The sequence below is a fragment of the Dipodomys merriami genome, unplaced genomic scaffold (assembly GCF_024711535.1).
Source record: "Dipodomys merriami isolate MVZ:Mamm:240054 unplaced genomic scaffold, mDipMer1.0.p SCAF_58, whole genome shotgun sequence".
NCBI classification, from domain to species: Eukaryota; Metazoa; Chordata; class Mammalia; order Rodentia; family Heteromyidae; genus Dipodomys; species Dipodomys merriami.
In genome coordinates, this window is record NW_027206157.1 from 8,140,001 (window position 1) to 8,157,101 (window position 17,101).

General features: G+C 38.5%; 1 pseudogene; it reads right to left on the minus strand.

Annotated features, from left to right (window-relative positions):
- Positions 1-17,101, minus strand: part of LOC138813057 (ankyrin repeat domain-containing protein 49 pseudogene) — a 118,009-nt pseudogene that overhangs the window by 82,928 nt on the left and 17,980 nt on the right.

The window sequence follows — 17,101 nt, forward strand, 5'->3', positions numbered from 1 at the left end:
TTTTAAACAATTTGATCTCTTCAAGGGATTTCCTATATTAGGTTAATCTAGAATTTAATTACAAATTAACACAACTGTATTTATGAGACACAGTTATCTTTACGGCTCTACTCCAAGTTAATATGTATTTGAGGTTTTTGTGCTTAAAAAATTGGGCAAAACATGTTTTTGTTCCTGGGGTTCTACTATGTTGGTTGTTTTTCCAGTTGTAGTGACTTCAACATATGTGCGCATTTTATTTCAATTGTTTTGTGTCAATGATTTGTTTCATATAACAGAAACTGCGAAAAGAATCAGTGATTTAGAACTTTTCCAAATAGAATTTTAAGAGAGACACTTGAAATTTTGTGACATCTGGGAATGGGCAGGTCTTCATAAAGGAGGTGGTAGCAGAATAACAGACTTGTTTGATGTGATTTTAATTCTTCCTCCTATTGCCTCACTATTTTCAATGGTATTACTTCAAAGTCTTTAGTGGAAAGAACGTATTTTTGTCTGCATAAACTAAGAATTTTTGGTTTAGTTGGGACATTACACATTCATATTTCATTTTAACTCGAAAATCTTCTTTCCTTCATTTAAAATCACAGATGTGAATTTATAATGCTAAAGTAGCAACTACTAATTTACACGAAATGGTCCAAATTATTTTCACTTCACATTATATGTAATATAGAGTGTAATAATAATAATGAGTAATACAGTATGTAACAATTGACTTTGGGGAAAGTAAATTACAGTGGATTTTTGTGAGATACTGAGTAATAATAAAACTTATATTTGATTCTATTAAAAATTCCAAGTTACATCTAAAAATAACATAGTTATAAACTAATGCTGAAAATATAATATTGTTTATTAGAAAAAGCCAGAAGTTTCCATAAGTTTGCTTTTTTAAAAAATTTATTTTATTTTATTTGTGAACATACTGTACAGAGGGGTTAAAATTACATGGGCAGGATAATGCGTACATTTCTTACCAAGCATTGCAGCCTCCTCCTTTGTTTATCCTTCACATCTCTTCCCAGCCTCCCCCCACCCCCCCAGTCCCAATCCTTCTGTACCCCCCACCCCTCGCCAACGCACAGACATTGTAAAGCTCGTTATGGACATGACAACTTGTACTTCTCACATTGTTGCAACAGGTCCACCTGTATCCTTAAACGACTTGTTTTTCGCCATCTCCTCCACAAGTTATACTGACATCAAATATAGTGAAAGCAGGGGTTATACTGTGGGGGAGGGACATACAAAGCAACAAAGAAATAATCTTATAAATGCGTTAGAGACACATGCATGAAAGAAAAAAAAACATTAAAATAAATATCTAGGGGTTCATTTCCTAACATCACCATTATCTGACCTTTTCCACTAGACTCATACATACACTACATATTGCAAATAAGGGAAACCATGGGGCCTATGTTTCTTTGGGCCTGGCTTACTTCGCTTAATATAATTTTTTTCCAAGTCTTTCCATTTCCTAACAAATGGGGCAATGTCATTCTTTCTGATGGAGGCATAGAATTCCATTGTGTGTATATATATACCACATTTTTTTGATCCATTCATCTACTGAAGGGCATCTGGATTGGTGCCATATCTTAGCTATGGTAAATAATGCGGCAATAAACATAGTTGTGATGGTAGCTTTAGTGTGCTATTTTTTGATCAAGCATTATTACCTCCTCCCTTGTTTCCCCTTTCCATCCCATCCCATCTCCCTTTATGCCCCCCACAAACCACGCCCCCCCTGCCATGTACATGTCATTGTTGCAATGAGTCCACCTGTATCCCAAGTTGTTTTTCTGTTCCCCTCACCAAATTATACCAACATCAATACAGTGAAAATAGAGGTTAAAGCATAGGGGAGGGACAGACAAAGCAACAATGAAATCATCTTGTAAATATTCTAGAAACAATAGTAAGAAACAAAAACCATTTGAGTCCTTATCTTGGTGTTCATTTCACCTAACATGAAATTGTCTGACAGTTTGTGTTTATCTCCGACATATACTAGTTATTGCAATAAAGGAAACCATGGAACCTATGTTTCTTTGGGCATGGATTACTTCACTTAATATAATTTTTTCCATGGCTTTCCATTTCCTAACAAACGGTGCAATGCCTGCCATTTTTCTCTGATGAAGGCATAGAATTCCTTTGTGTATATATACCATATTTTTTTGATCCATTCATCTACTTAGGGGCATCTGGCTTGGTTCTATATCTGAGCTATGTTAAATAATGCTGCAAAAAAATAGTTATGCTGGTAGATTTAGTATGGTCCTTTTTGTGATTATTTGGATAAAAGCTCAAAAGTGGGATTGCTGTGTCATAGGGGAACTCTATGTGGAATCTTTTGAGCTCCAAACTATTTTCCAACGTGGTTATACAAGATTATAGTACCACCAACATCCCGTCCAGCTTCTGTTATATTACATTATAGCCATTCTAACTGGGGTAAGGTAGTATTTCAGTGTAGTTTAGATTTGCATTTCTTTTATTGCTAGGGAGTTTGAGCACTTCTTCATGTGTCTATTGGCCATCCTTCTTTGCTCTTCAGAGAGGTTTCTTTTTAGTCTTTAGCCCACTTATTTATTGGGCAGTTGTTTCTTTGAGGATTTGTTGGAGGATTTAATTTTTTTGAGTTCTAGGTATATTTTAGATATGAGACCCTTGTCTGTTTTATGGCTAGTGAAGATCTTCTCCCAATCCATGTGCTTTCTATTGATTTTGCTAGTTTTGTCCTTTGCCATGCAGAAAATCTTCAATTTCATACAATTACATTTGTCCAACCTTTCTTTGATTTGTTGTGTTTCTGGTATCTATTAAGAAAATTTTGGCTTGTGCCAAGGAGACATAGGTTATATCCTAGTTTGTCATGCAATGTTTTCAGGGTGTCTGCTTTGACTCCGAGGTCTTTCATCCATTTGGGGTTGATTCTTGTGCAGTGTGATATATATGGATCTAGCTTTAGTTTTCTACAAGTGATTAACAAATTTTGTCAGCACCATGTACTGAAGAGGCTGTCTTTCTTCCATTCTATTTTTTTAGCTCCCTTATCGAAGATTAGGTGGCTATAGGTCTGTTGGTTCATTTCTGGCTTTTCGATTCTATTCCATTATTCCTGAGGTCTGTTCTTGTGCCAATACCTAGCTCTTTTGATTACTATGGCTTTGTAGTACAGTTTGAAATTTGGTATTAATATTCCTGCAGCACTGTTCTTTCTGTTAAGGATCATTTTTGCTATCTGGGGTCTTTTATTGTTCCACATGAATTATTAGATTGCCTCTTCTATTTTCTTGAGGAATGAGTTTGTAAGATTGATAAGTATTGAACTGAATTTTTAGATAGCCTAGGGAAGTATTGTCATTTTCACGATGTTGTTTCTTCCAATCCACGAGCATGGGAAGTTTTTCCACTTTGTAAGTTCCGTTTTGATTTCCTTTTTCAGGCTTTTAAAGTTTTCATCATAAAGATCATTCACTTCTTTGATTAATTCCTAGGTATTTTATTTTTTGTGGGGCTATAATGAATGGAGTTGCTTTCCTGATTTCAGCCATGCTTTTCTCATTGTTGGCATACAGAAAAGCCATTGATTTTTGAGAGTTAATTTTTCCCCTACTATTTGCCAACGTTCTGAATCAGCATGAATAATTTGAGAGTTGAGTCGGTGGGATTATTTAAATACAACATCATGTCATCTGCAAATAGGGAGAGTTTTATATCATCTTTCCCTGTTTGGATCCCTTTTATGTTTGCATCCTGTCTTATTGCTGTAGCTAGGCATTCTAAGAGTAAATTGAAGAGAAGTGGAGAGATTGGACATCCTTGTCTTGTTCCTGAGTTAAGAGGAAATAGCATTTTTTTTCACCATTAAGTATAATGATGTCTGTAGGTTTGTCTTATACAGGTTTTATTGTATTGAAGAATGTTCTCTGGATTCATAGGTTTTCCAGAGCCTTCATCATAAAGGGGTGTTGGATCTTGTCAAAGGCTTTTTCTGCATCTATTGAGATAACCATGTTCTTATTCTTGCTCTTGTTGATGTGATGAATTATATTAATTGATTTGCAAATATATAACCAGATTGGCATCCTGGAAATAAATCCTGTATGATTATTTGGAGGAATTGTCAAAGGCGATTGGCCAAAATTTTGTTGAGAAGTTTTTCATCAATCTTCATCAAAGAAATGGGTCTATAATTCTTTCTTTGTTGAGTCCCCGCTTGCTTTTGGGATGATGGCTTCATAGAATGAATTTGGTAGTGAACTTTCCCTTTCAATTTCATTGAAGAGTTGGAGGATTATTGGTGTGAGCTCTGCTTTGAAGGCCTTTTGAAGGCCTTTGAAGTTCTGCTGTAAATCCATCTGATCCTGGGCTTTTCTTAGATGGGAGGTCTTATTGCTGTTTCTATTGCTATGCTTGATACGGGTATATTAAGTTGATTTAACTCATCTTGGTTGAGTTTTGTCATGGAAACTCAACGGCATGGAAACGGCCAGGAAAAGGTCCATTTCTGCCAGGTTCTTAAACTTATTAGCATAAATGTTTGAGAAGTATTCCCTTATAATGTTCTGAATCTTGGTTGCTTCTCATTCCCATTCTCATCTCTGAGTTTGTTTATTTGGTATGTTCTCTTCTTTTTGAAACGATTTGCTAAGAGAATGTCAATTTTGTTATTTTTTTCGAAGAACCAACTCTTTGTTTTGTTGATTCTTTTTATGGTGATTTTGGGTTCTAATTCATTTAATTCTGATGTAACTTTAATTATTTCTTTCCATTTACTTGATTGGGGTTTATCTTGCTGCTCTTTTTCAAGGAGGTTCAGATGTCTTATTAAGTTGTTGGTTTCAGATCTCTCTAATTTGTTGTTGTAGGACCTCAGAGCTATAAACTTGCCTCTGAGTACTGCCTTTGCTGTGTCCCAGAGAAGCTAGTAATTTGTGTGTTCATTATTTTTGAATATCATGAACATTTGCATTTCCTTTCTGATCTCTTCCATGACCCAACAGTTGTTCTGCCTCCATGTTGTACAGGACTTTCTTAGTTGGCTTTCGGTGTTGAGTTCTAATATTATTCCCTTGGATGCTGTTTCTTGGCTCTTACTGTGCTCTTGATGGTTTTCAATGTGTAGGATAACTGTAATGTCTCTTATAGGGCTGGATTGGTGGAGATATACTTTTTTAATTTTTCTTTGCTATGGGCAGTTTTTATTTGACCTTCAGTTATGAAGGAGAGTTTAGCTGGGTTCGGTATTCTTGATTGATAATTGTTTGTCTTTACCGCATGGCATCTCCCATTCCAGGCTCTTCTTGCTTTAATCGTCTCTGCTAAAAATCTGGGGTGATTCTAATTGGTTTGTGTTTATAGGTGATTGTTCTTTTCTCCTTGAGAAATTTCAGGATCCTTTCCTTGGTCTGAATTGATCCTGTGCAGATTATAATGTGACTGGCGGGATATCCTGCTCTGGTCTGGTCGATGTGGGGTTCTATAAGCTTATTATATATGAATAGGCCTACCTTTTTGCATGTTTGGGAAGTTATTTGCTAGCATTCTGTTAAATAAATTTCCTAGACGATTAACTTCTTTCTCTAGGTCCTCCTCTACACCCATTATCCTCAGATTATGATTTCTGATGTTGTCTTCCAAGTGTTGAATAGATCTACCATATTTCTTGATTTGTCTTGGATATTTGTATGTTCTTTCTCTATAATATCTAGGCTGTCTGCAATCCCGAGATTCAATCTTCTGCATGGCCTAACCTACTGTCAAGATTTTCTACTTTTTTATTCATTTTCCTTATAATTGGTCAGCTTGGATGGCTTCAAATTCTTTGTTGGAGCTTTGTTTTAGATTTTGTATGAACTTTACTTCCTTAATTTGATGTCCAGTGTTTATTCTCAAATCACTTAGTTGACTGGTTATGGTTTCCCTGGACACCCATTCTTTCTGTCGCGCTACATTCAGCATTCCATTTGTGGTCTACCTGAATTGTTTCAGCTGTCTATTTATGGATTCCATGAATTCCTCTATTGATATTTATCTATGCTCATCCTGCTCTCTCAATCCCTTTATTACTCTTTGATTATCTTCGTCACGTTCATGCAATTCCTGTAATTCTCTAGACTGTGCTCAGCCTACTCACGCATTTCCTGTATTTCTCTTTTACCCTTCTCAACAAACTTATGCAATTCCTGCATTAATCTTTAAGTAGCTTCTTAAATTAAATCTCCCAACAACAAATCCTCAAAGAAACAACTGCCCAATTAATAAGTGGGCTAATAACTTAAAGAGAAACTTCTCTGAAAAAGAAAGAAGCATGGCCAATAGACACATGAAGAAATGCTCAACCTCACTCTCCATAAAAGAAATGCAAATCAAAACAACATTGAGATACCACCTCACCCTAGTAAGAATGGCAAAAATCAAGAACTCTAATAACAACAGATGCTGGAGGGAATGTGGACAGAAGGGAACCTGACTGCATTGTTGGTGGGACTGTAAACTTGTTCAACCACTTTGAAAAGTAGTATGGAGGTTCCTCAAAAGAGTCCACATAGAGCTCCCCTATGACCCAGCAGTCCCAGGTTTGGGCATTTACCCAAATGTTTATAAACAAAACCACACTAAAGCTACCAGCACAACTATGTTTATTGCAGCATTATTCACCATAGCCAAGATATGGAACCAACCCAGATGAATGGATCAAGAAAATGTGGTATATATAAACAATGGAATTCTATGCCTTCATCAGAAAGAATGACATTGCCCCATTTGTCAGGAAATGAAAAGACTTGGAACAAATTATATTAAGTGAAATAAGCCAAGCCCAAAGTAACATAGGTCCCATGATTTCCCTTATTTGCAATATCTAGTATATGTATGAGTCAAGCAGAAAAGTTCAGATAAGGTGATGTTACGAAAATGAACCCTAAGATATGTATTTTAAATGTTTTTTCTTTCATGCATTTGTTTCTAACACAATTATAAGATTATTTCTTTGTTGCTTTGTATGTCCCTCCCCCACAGAATAACCCCTGATTTCACTCTATTTGATGTCGGTATAATTTGTGGAGGGGAAGGGGAAAAAATCATTTGGATAAGGATACAGGCGGACCTGTTGCAACAATGAGAAGTGCAAGTTTTCATGTCGAAAACGAACATTACAACTTGGGTGAGGAGGATTGTGTGTGGGGGTTCGGGGGGAGGGGAGGATGGGAAGGGATGGGAAGGGTAAACAAAGGAGGATGCTACAATGCTTGATAAGAAATGTACTCACTATCTTGCCCATGTAATTGCAACCCCACTGTACAGTATTTTCACAAAAAATATTAAAAGCCTTAAAAAAATCTTTAAGTAGCTTCCTAATGCTGACAAGATTCCTGTATTAATCCTTGGTTTGACTCCTCTCGCTCCTTAGCATGCTCACACTGAGTCCTTTTCAAGTTTTCAATCATTCCATTCACCATGTTTACCAGTAGAGTTTGCACAGTTTTTTGGGAACTCCTCTGGATTATTCATTAACTATTCTGTCACCTGATTATCATTAGTGGGAGGTCAGATACCTGGACTTGCCTTTTTCTTGTGCTTTTCGGCTTTTTCTGCCCATTTGGTATGAAAGAAACACAAATTTTGTACTAGAACACTATTTTAAGGCAAGCATCAACCAGAGTTCTCTAGTTGCATAATTAAAATGGCTGCAGATACAATCTAGTTCAACAGATACAATCTATTCAACATCAAACAACTATGTATTAATGGGCTACAAGCAGCAAAAAAGGATTTGGCAAACCAGAAATTATTAGCTTTAGGAAGAAATGTGGGGACAAATAGGACTAGAGGGATATGGAGAGGTAAAAGGAGAGTAAATTTAACCACGTCCTAATCTCAGAGAGGGAAATGGATTAGACAGACTGATAGGAGAGAATTAAAAATAAACAAGTAAATTGGAAAAACAAAATTTATATTTAAGAAGTGAAACACTTAAAAATTATGTAAGTTTAAAGAAATGATATCGAGAGAAGAACAGGATAGGATGAGAGGAGAGAAGGGATAGAAAGGAAACATGAAAATTAAAAAAATTGAATTAGTTATTTGATAATTATGTAGGTAAAGTGATAATACTGCTCTTAAAGAAGTTAAGCCTAAGAAGTTGTGAATTGAGTAATAAATTTCTGGATTAAGTATGTACACAATGGGTGATAAGGTCTAATAATAGATGACAGGTATATGTCTGGGGATAGCAAAACAGCAATTAAGTCATGAAAAAAAAAAGAAAGAGAAAAAATGAAAACAATAAAAAGGACCAAAAGGTCAAAAGAGATTAAACACTCACACAAATACATACACACACGTACACCAAAAATAAAAATTATGAGAAAAAAAGATCAACAGAAAAATAAAAATTATGAGAAAAAAAGATCAACAGAAAACACATTAAAAATAAAAGTTTAAGAAAAGTTTCAAAAAAGAGTTCCTTGATTTTTTGTTTTTGTGTGTGTGTGTGTGGGGGGGTGAATGGGAAGACCTGTATCTCCCCTGTGTCCATAACCAGTTTCTTGGTGGAGTCTCTGGTCTGCTTGTGATATTTGGTTTTCCTATGGCTTGATTGGTTTCTTTTCTGTTTGGGCAGGCAGAAACTGCTCTGTGTTAGGCATGATTTTGTGATCCTCCTCCCAGGCTAGTTCAGTGGGAGGGAGATCAGTTTTGACTATCACAAAAGTGGGAGATGGCTGTTTCCTCTAGTATGGAGATGCTGTGATGAGGCTAGGTTCTGGGTAGGGTTGAGGCCTTTCAGCAAACAATAGCATTTCCCTGATGAGCTAGCTCCTGAGACACTCACAGAGCCCAGCTTGGATCCTTTCTTGGGGTTTATGTTTGCTGAATTTCAATTGTTTGTCTAGGCCACTGTAGGGAGTGACAGCCTCTGGCTGACATCATAGACCTATTGTGACATATTGTGTCATCATAAACCTATTGTGACCTCATCACCAACTAATTATACCATCAAAATATTATTATAACTTGATATTGTGATGTCATATTGGTATTGAAATATCACTGTCCCTTTGGGTTTTTCAAACCTATTATGACTATATAACATTTTTCAAAACTCGTGGCCTTTGACACTATTAACTTGTGAACTTGTATACTTATGATGCATAAAACACAAGACAATCCATTGAGGCACATTGAAGATAACTTTATTTACACTAGAAATGGGCTTGCATTTACCTTGTTCTGGGATGTACACTCTGTGACAGGCCAGCCCAACCACCAAATCTCAGACGTCCAATGGGGAGCCCCGCACATAGTTAATTGGTTTGCAAACCACCAATCCCCCAAATTATCATCTCCACGCTCCAAACTTCAATAGGTAAGCCTTTTTCCTTTTCCCTTTCCCCCTCCTTCTTTATAGATCTTTCCTTCATTTCACTTTTTTCTTTCCATCACTCCCTTCTTCTCTTTAGGCCTCTCCACTATCCATAGGCCTCCAATTCTCTGGCCTGGTGGCCCATTGGCATCCTTCCCCTCCTGCTCTCCCTCAAATAACTCTTCTCCCACTTCATTTCCTCCTGATGTCTCACCACTTCCTTCCTTCCCTGGATTTTCTTCAATTCCATTGCTCTGACTATGCAGCATATATATAGGTTGAACCCCTCCATCACTCAAGTGATTCACCTGCCTAACAGTTTTGAACCATCACTTCACAAATTGCTGTTCCCCAATCACTTCTTCACAGCTCATCATGTGAGGATGACATCCTACCCCCTCCAACAGCATGCCCTGCCCACTTGGGTGGCATGCCCCATGCACTCCAGTGGGCTAGGTCATGGGGCCACATTGATTAGTGGGCCCTGCTCATTATTAGGACCATGCTGCTTTATACATCAACCACAAATTTTCATGTCCAATCAATTCCTTGATTCCTTTTTACCAAATCCTAAAAATTCCCTTCTCTCCTCCCAATGAACAGGCTTAAAATGTAAATTTAATAGAAAATAAGTAAATTATAGAAACACACAGATTAGCACTAATTAACACTTAGTAAGTCTTATTCTTAAGGGATCCTCTGTCTCTGAACAGTCCATCTTGCAGCCTTCTCTGTATATTCGTCCACTAACTATTCCACTTGAGACTGATGGATCCAATGCTGTTTATCTGCTAATTTAATGGCTGACAGTGAAGGTAGCACCACCAAGTAAGGTCCTTGCCACTTCGGTTACAATTTAGGACCAAGATGCATTTTTACCCACACCAGCAGTCCAGGCAAGAAAGAGTGGGTGGAGTTTCTTTTTTTTTTCTTTTTTCAACTCCATTTCTTAGTTTATTTCACTTACCTGGAGTCTAGTTTTTTAATTTATTTCTGAAGTGACACTTGCTATAGAATAAACTAAATTACTCTCCCCAAAGAAATTTTCCTTCCAACTGGATTTAATTTCTTAATTGATATTTGAAATTTTTATTTTCATCCTGTTTATTTTTTAAACACATTTTATTATTATTATCGCTAAGTAGTTGTACAAAGAAGTTCGCATTCTACAAAACAGTACACGAATATAAGTTGTCTGACAACATTGTCACCCATCCCTTGTAATCTTTCCCTTCTCGCACCGTTTTTGTAAAAATTGAGATAGGTGATTACATATATTTCGCAGTATTTTGGAATTGTGATACTTAGTTAAAGTCACAAACACATTTTAACCTTGACAAGGCACATTATTGTTTTCATGGTCTAAAGTTTGTTAATTCTATGAGCTTTGACAATCAAAATTATTTTTCTCACCTCAGGTGATGTTTACACATTTTTCCTTTTGCTTAATGTAGGCTATTCCCTCTTTCCCTGTTTCCCTCTCATTCCTCCTTTCCCATCACTGTGTTTGGGTTGCTTAGTTATTTTTCTTCTATGTCCAGTGCAGCTCATGGGCCCCTTTGTTGTATGTTGTTCCATTTACCACTTATTGTGTTCTTCCTCCTGGCTTCCCTCCATTGCGTGCATCTTTCTACCATATACATGGTCAAGAACATGGAGTCATTAATGGTGATACAAAAAAATGAGTGGCTGTCCTATGTTTCTCGAGTCCTGTTTACTTTGTCATACCTTCTTGCATTTTGGCATCCACGTATCAGGTAGACCTTGTACTGTTTGTGTCGTTGTTCTTGGCTTACCTCACTCAAATAATTTGGTCTAGTTCTATCCATTTCCCAGCAAATACCATCATTTTGTCCTTTCTAATGACTTCATGGTATTGCGTTGTATATAGGTCCGACAATTTTTGGATCTGCTTATCACTTACGGCTCATCTGGGTTGTTTCCAAATATGGGCTATTGTGAACAGTGCTGCAATAATCATAGATGTGTGTGTGTCTTTGTATACTGGTTCCTGTTGTTCAGAGTAGATGCTTAGGGTAGTAGGGTCAGTTCATAGGAGAAGTCGATATTTAGCTTTCGTAGGTACCTTCAGACTGCTTTCCAAAGTGGTTTTATTAGTATACATTCCCACTAGCGATGCAGTAATGTTTCTTTCTTTGTATCCCTTCCAGCATTTGTCATTGGCTGAATTTAGGGCCATTCTAACTGGGGTAAGGTGCTATCTCAGAGTTGTTTTTATTTGCATTTCCTTTACAAACAAGGATAATGAACATTTCCTCAAGGCTTCTTTGCCTTTTTTATCTCTTCTTCTGAGAAGTCTCTCTTTAGCTCCCTTGACCATTTCAAGATTGGTTTGTTAGGTTTGTGAAGGGTTAGTTTCTTGAGTTCACCATATGTAATGGATATTAGACCCTTGTCTGATATATTGCTGGTAAATATTTTTTCCCATTTCTTCCCATTTCCTGGTAATCTCTATGATTCCCTTTTTTAGGCTTTTATAGTTTTCATGAAATAGACCCTTTACATCTTTGGTTAGGTTAATTCCTAGATACTTTTTTTTTTTTTGGTTATTGCGAATGCAGTTGTTTCCTTGATTTCCCTTTCTACTGGTACATTGTTGACATACAGAAAGGCGACTGATTTTTGTGGGTTAATTTTGTATCCTGCTACTTTTCCAAATTGGTTTATAAGCTCTAAGAGTTTGGGGATGGAGCTTTAGGGATAGTTATTTTATAAAATGTTGCCATCTACAAAAAGAGATAGTTGATCTTCTTCCTGTCCTATGTGGATCCCTTTAATGTCTTTTTCTTGCCTTATTGCTCTGGCTAAGAATTCCAGAACTATATTGAAGAGGAGTGGAGAGAGTGGGCATCCTTGCCTTGTTCTTGTTTTTAGGGGAATTGGTTGTAGTTTTCCAATTAAGTATAATATTGGTCTTTGATCAGCCAGGTAAGGCTTTTATTATCTTATGAAATGTTCCTTCTATTCATATTTTTAGAGCTTTTAATGTGAATGAGTGTTGAATTTTATCAAAAGCCTTTTATGCATCAATGGAGATAATCATGTGGTTCTTGACCTTGGATCTGTTGATGTGATGAATTACTTTTATTGAATTACATATGTTAAACCATCCCTGCATCTCTGGGATGAAGCCTACTTGGTCATAATGTATTATTTTTTGATATATTTCTGGATTCTGTTGGCTACAATTTTATTGAGCATCTGTCTTAATCAAAGAGGTTGGTGTGTAGTTCTTATTTTGTTGGGTCTTTGCCTGGTTTGGGGATGAATGTGATTTTGGCTTCTTAGAATGAGTTTGGGATTACTCCCTCTGTTTCTATTTCTCTGAAGAGCTTGAGGGTTGTGGGTATTAGTTCCTTTTTAAAGGCCTTTTACAATTCTGTAGTGAATCCATCAGATCCTGGGCTTTTCTTATTGGAAGATTTCTGATTATTTCTACTATCTCATTGTATGTTATAGAAATGTTTAATTGATTTATTTCTTCTTAGTTCTGTTTAGACAATTTGTATTTCTTTGTTTCTCAGGCAGGAAAATGATTTAATTTACTGAAGTGCTGCCCACACCATGCATGGTGGAGACACATGGCTGAAAAGGGAGGGGGGCGACCCATCTCTGGGCCAGGGACAGGAAGAGATGTGGCCAGGTGGGGAAAAGGTGTGGCCACACTGGTTCTGAATGTGACTTCATGGTCTGGGACCCTCCTAATGTCAGATGGGACTCTGGTGACCAGAGGTGGCCCAGGATGTGACCTAGCAGGAGGGGAAGGTAACTGCTTCTAGGTCTGCCAGTTACCTATGTAACAAATATTGGGTGGAAACTTAGCCAAGAAGTGGGAGGTGTCCCTGTTCAAACCTTACATTCCAGCCTTTTGATAATTATGAAAAAGGTCGAAGATTCTCTCCAGCTACTTCCTCTTTGCAAGGGGTGTCAACAGTAGGTGTAAAAGGCTGAGATGTGATCCCCTCTGGGAAAAGGCAGAATCAACAGCTGTCACTTGGGCAATGAGTCCTTAGATGAAGTCTGGAGGAGACAAGTTTCTTGGACGAAGTATGGCTACGTTTCATGAGGCATTGAGGGACTGAAAAAAATACTAGAGAGAAAATAAATGGCAAGAGGAAGGACTTGGGGCTGGAAATGTTGGTAGAAATTTCCCTAGTTACTTATGACACCTGGCGACTAGGTAGAGAAGAAGTCAAGTGACAAAGGCAAGAAGATAAATTCCTGTCCATTCGAAAGTTAGAGAGATATGGACATTAGATGGGCAGTCTTCTTTCTTCTCTTGACCTCCTGGCTCTGGTTTGTCTTGAAAGGGGAGGCACAAAATGGCTGATGTGATATCATCTCCTCTTACTCCTCTTCATGTTCCCTTGTTCCCCAGACTGGCTGAGTCTAGGTGCTCATTGCTGGGATGGTTTGTCCCAGTTGGTATACAAGGAGGTTTGATCTCAAGGCCTGGGCACTGTCCCTGAGCCCTTCTGCTGAAGGCTAGCACCCTACCATTTTGAGTTATAGAAACACTTGCAGTGGTTTCTGGTTAGAGATAAGAGGCTCGAGCCATGCTTCCACACTGGCTCTTTGCAGGTTAGTTGCGAGATGAATTTTTAGGGATTTTTCAGCCCAGGTTGGCTTTGAATTGCAATCTTTACCACAAAAGGCCTTTGGTATTTCCCATTATAGCAACAAGGAGATCAAATGGAATAAGTAGAGCTTACCTGGTCCTTATGAAGAACTGACCAACAAATATTCTGCAATGACAAAATTGTTAGATGGGAAAATCTTAGCATACATATACTAATATGCTTGCTTTGCATGCATGAGGCCTTGGGTTCGATTCCTCAGCACCACATAAGCAAAAAGAAAAAAGCCAGAAGTGGCCCTGTGGTTCAAGTGGTAGAGCACTAGCCTTGAGCTTAAGAGTTGAGGGACAGCGCCCAGGCCCAGAGTTCAGGCCCCACAACCAGACCCCCCCCCCAAAAAAAGAGTCATGTAGTCAGTTCTAGATTACACAATACAAAACCAAAAGGGCAAAACTCAAAACCTAAAATTTTTGACAACAATTTTTAGACATCTTTGGTAACAAAGTACATCAGATGGTTGGGCCTCAGTTACCAAAGTCTGTGAAAAGAGCAACTTGTGAACAGGACAAATTTGAATAGATGGATGGAGAAGAAATAAGCTTGGTGGAAGGGTCAGGATTGGAGGGGGCCAAACGCTTAACCCACCATTTGGCCAAGATGGCGAACTCAAGATGGCAAATTTCTTAAAAAATGCAAAGAAAGCCTGAACAAAAAAATCAAGCCTAGTTTGGCTAGCCTTTTAGAGGGAATCTAGAGGGGATTCCTTGAACCTAGCCTATGTCACACTCTTCAGGGCACAATAAAAATAATTGTAGAAAAGAAAGGGAGAGACATAGAAAGTTGGACATGAATAGCAGAGAGCAAAGAGAGCCTGATAGTAAGCAGACTTCTGACCATGTACCGTTGCAGAGGCAAAAATTGTCTAAATCAGACAACAACATAAAAATATTAGGTGCTCTGCTATCCAAGGAGCACAAGAGGCATTTCAGAGGGGTTTCATAGTTCAGGCATGACTCACAACACCCCATTAAATGTGTAGGATAGTCAGTCTGGTGAGTGAAGGAGAGATGAAGAGGCAGAAGCAGTGTCCTGACTTCTCCCATAGCCCACTAGAGATTAATGGTGATGCCCCCAAAACCAAGTATCCTCGGCTTCGGAAGTGACCAGCCTTTTGGCTAAAAGGCCATAGGAGTTCTCTGGTGTGGTGTCATATCTGAACAGAGATTGAGCAACATAGAACCATAGAGATTAGTTTCACTCACCAGAGTAGAGAAGTGGTGTGGACATGGATGGGAAGGCCAGCAATGGTATTAGTGAAAAGTCTTGCGTGGTGTCTCAAGGCAGTTTGGTTCACAGAAAAGGGGTGGTTAGGAAATTCTAACATTTCCAAATCAAAAACCATATACACGTCATGGCCCCATATGTAAGATATATTAAAAAGGTAGGTTTCATTCGGTAGCCTATGAAGAGAATGCCACACACTATTAAGGTAGGAAAAGACGTTAATTTACCGAACTGCTGCCCCCACCATACATGGTGGAGAAGCATGGCTGAAAAGGAAAGGGGGGATAGCAATTTCTATTTCTGTATATCCATCTCTGCTAGGTTTTCCTTCCTTTGTGAGTAGAGTCTGGAGTTATTTCTTTATGATTGTTTGAGTGTCCTGGATGTTTGTTGTAATTTTCCCTGTGGTATCTCTGATATTATTGATATGGGTCTCCTCTCTTATTTTGTTAGTTACTCATGCCAGTGGTTCATCAGGTTTATTGATTTTTTTCTTAAAAACAGCTTTTTAAAATTAATTTTATTTATAATTTTCTCAGTCTCTATCTAATTAATTTCAGCTTTTATTTCGATTATCTCTTTCTGCCGAGCAACTTTCGGTTCAATTTTTTCTTGTTTCTCTAGCAGTTTTGGTTGCTTCATAAGATTGCTTTCTTGGTCTCTGTTTTCTTGATATGTGCACTGAGAACAATAAATTTGCCCCTTAGGACTGCTTTTGCTGGGTCACATAGGTTTCTCTGTGATATTTCTTCATTTTCATTGAATTGTAGGAACTTTTTAATTTCTTCTTTAATTTCTTCTGTAACCCATGTATTGTTCAACTGAGTGCTGTTTAATTTCCATGCGTTTAAGTTTTTCCTACTTTATGCCTTGTTATTGAGAACTAGTTTGATTCCACTATGGTCAGATTGAATACAGGGTATTATGTCGATCCTCTTGTATTTGCTTAAATTCCTTGTGATCTATTGTAGAAAAAGTTAGGGGTTTGGCAAGAGTAAGAACCTGCTGGTGTAAATGTCTGTAATTCTAGCTACTCAGGTGGCTCAGATCTGTGTATTCAGGTTCAAAGCCAGCCCAGGCAGGAAAGTTCATGAGGCTTTTTCTGGGGTTGTTCAGCACCAAACTCTGCCTCATGTCTGGGTTTGTTCACCAACTTTGCCACCATGGGCTGGGCTGGGCTGCTTATGCAAGCCGGTATGGAGAGGCCCTCCACTTCACCAGGAGTCAGGTGTTAACCAGTGATGTTGCCTCAGGCTTGGCTGGGCTGCTTATGTGGGCCAGTATGGAGAGGCACAAAGCGACATGGGTCTAGATTTGTTCACTGCAACTGTCCCTGTCCAACTATCGCTGAAGCCCTGGGCTGGTCTGGGCTGTTCCTGTGAGCTAGAGCCAAGAATCATTGTGCCCAGAGTCTGAGTGCTTTGCCACTACTGCCAGCTGCTGCTGCTGCTCCAGGGTAGGCTAGGTTGTTTATACCAGCAGGACAGAGGTGCCACGCTGTGTGCATAGGGTCGTTTGCCACTGCAGACAGCTGCTGCTGCTCCAGACTGGGTGGTGCTGCTTGCACCAGCCAGGAAGAGGCGCCATGCCAGGGAAGTTGAGGGGAGTCTTCATGCCAGCTCTGCCTTCTGAGATTTGTTTGTATCCTCTGGGTTGGCACCAGCTCGTGAGAGTCTTCTGGGAGTCTTGGAATGCTTATGGGTACGTGGTCCTCCGAGGGTCCAGAGCCAGGCCACTTAAGCAGCCTGGCAAGAAGCTCCACCACTTAAGCTGCTCAGCATTCAGCCCTATCACCAACAAGGGGTGGCTGAAGGTTATTTCCACTTGACTGTCTGTGTAG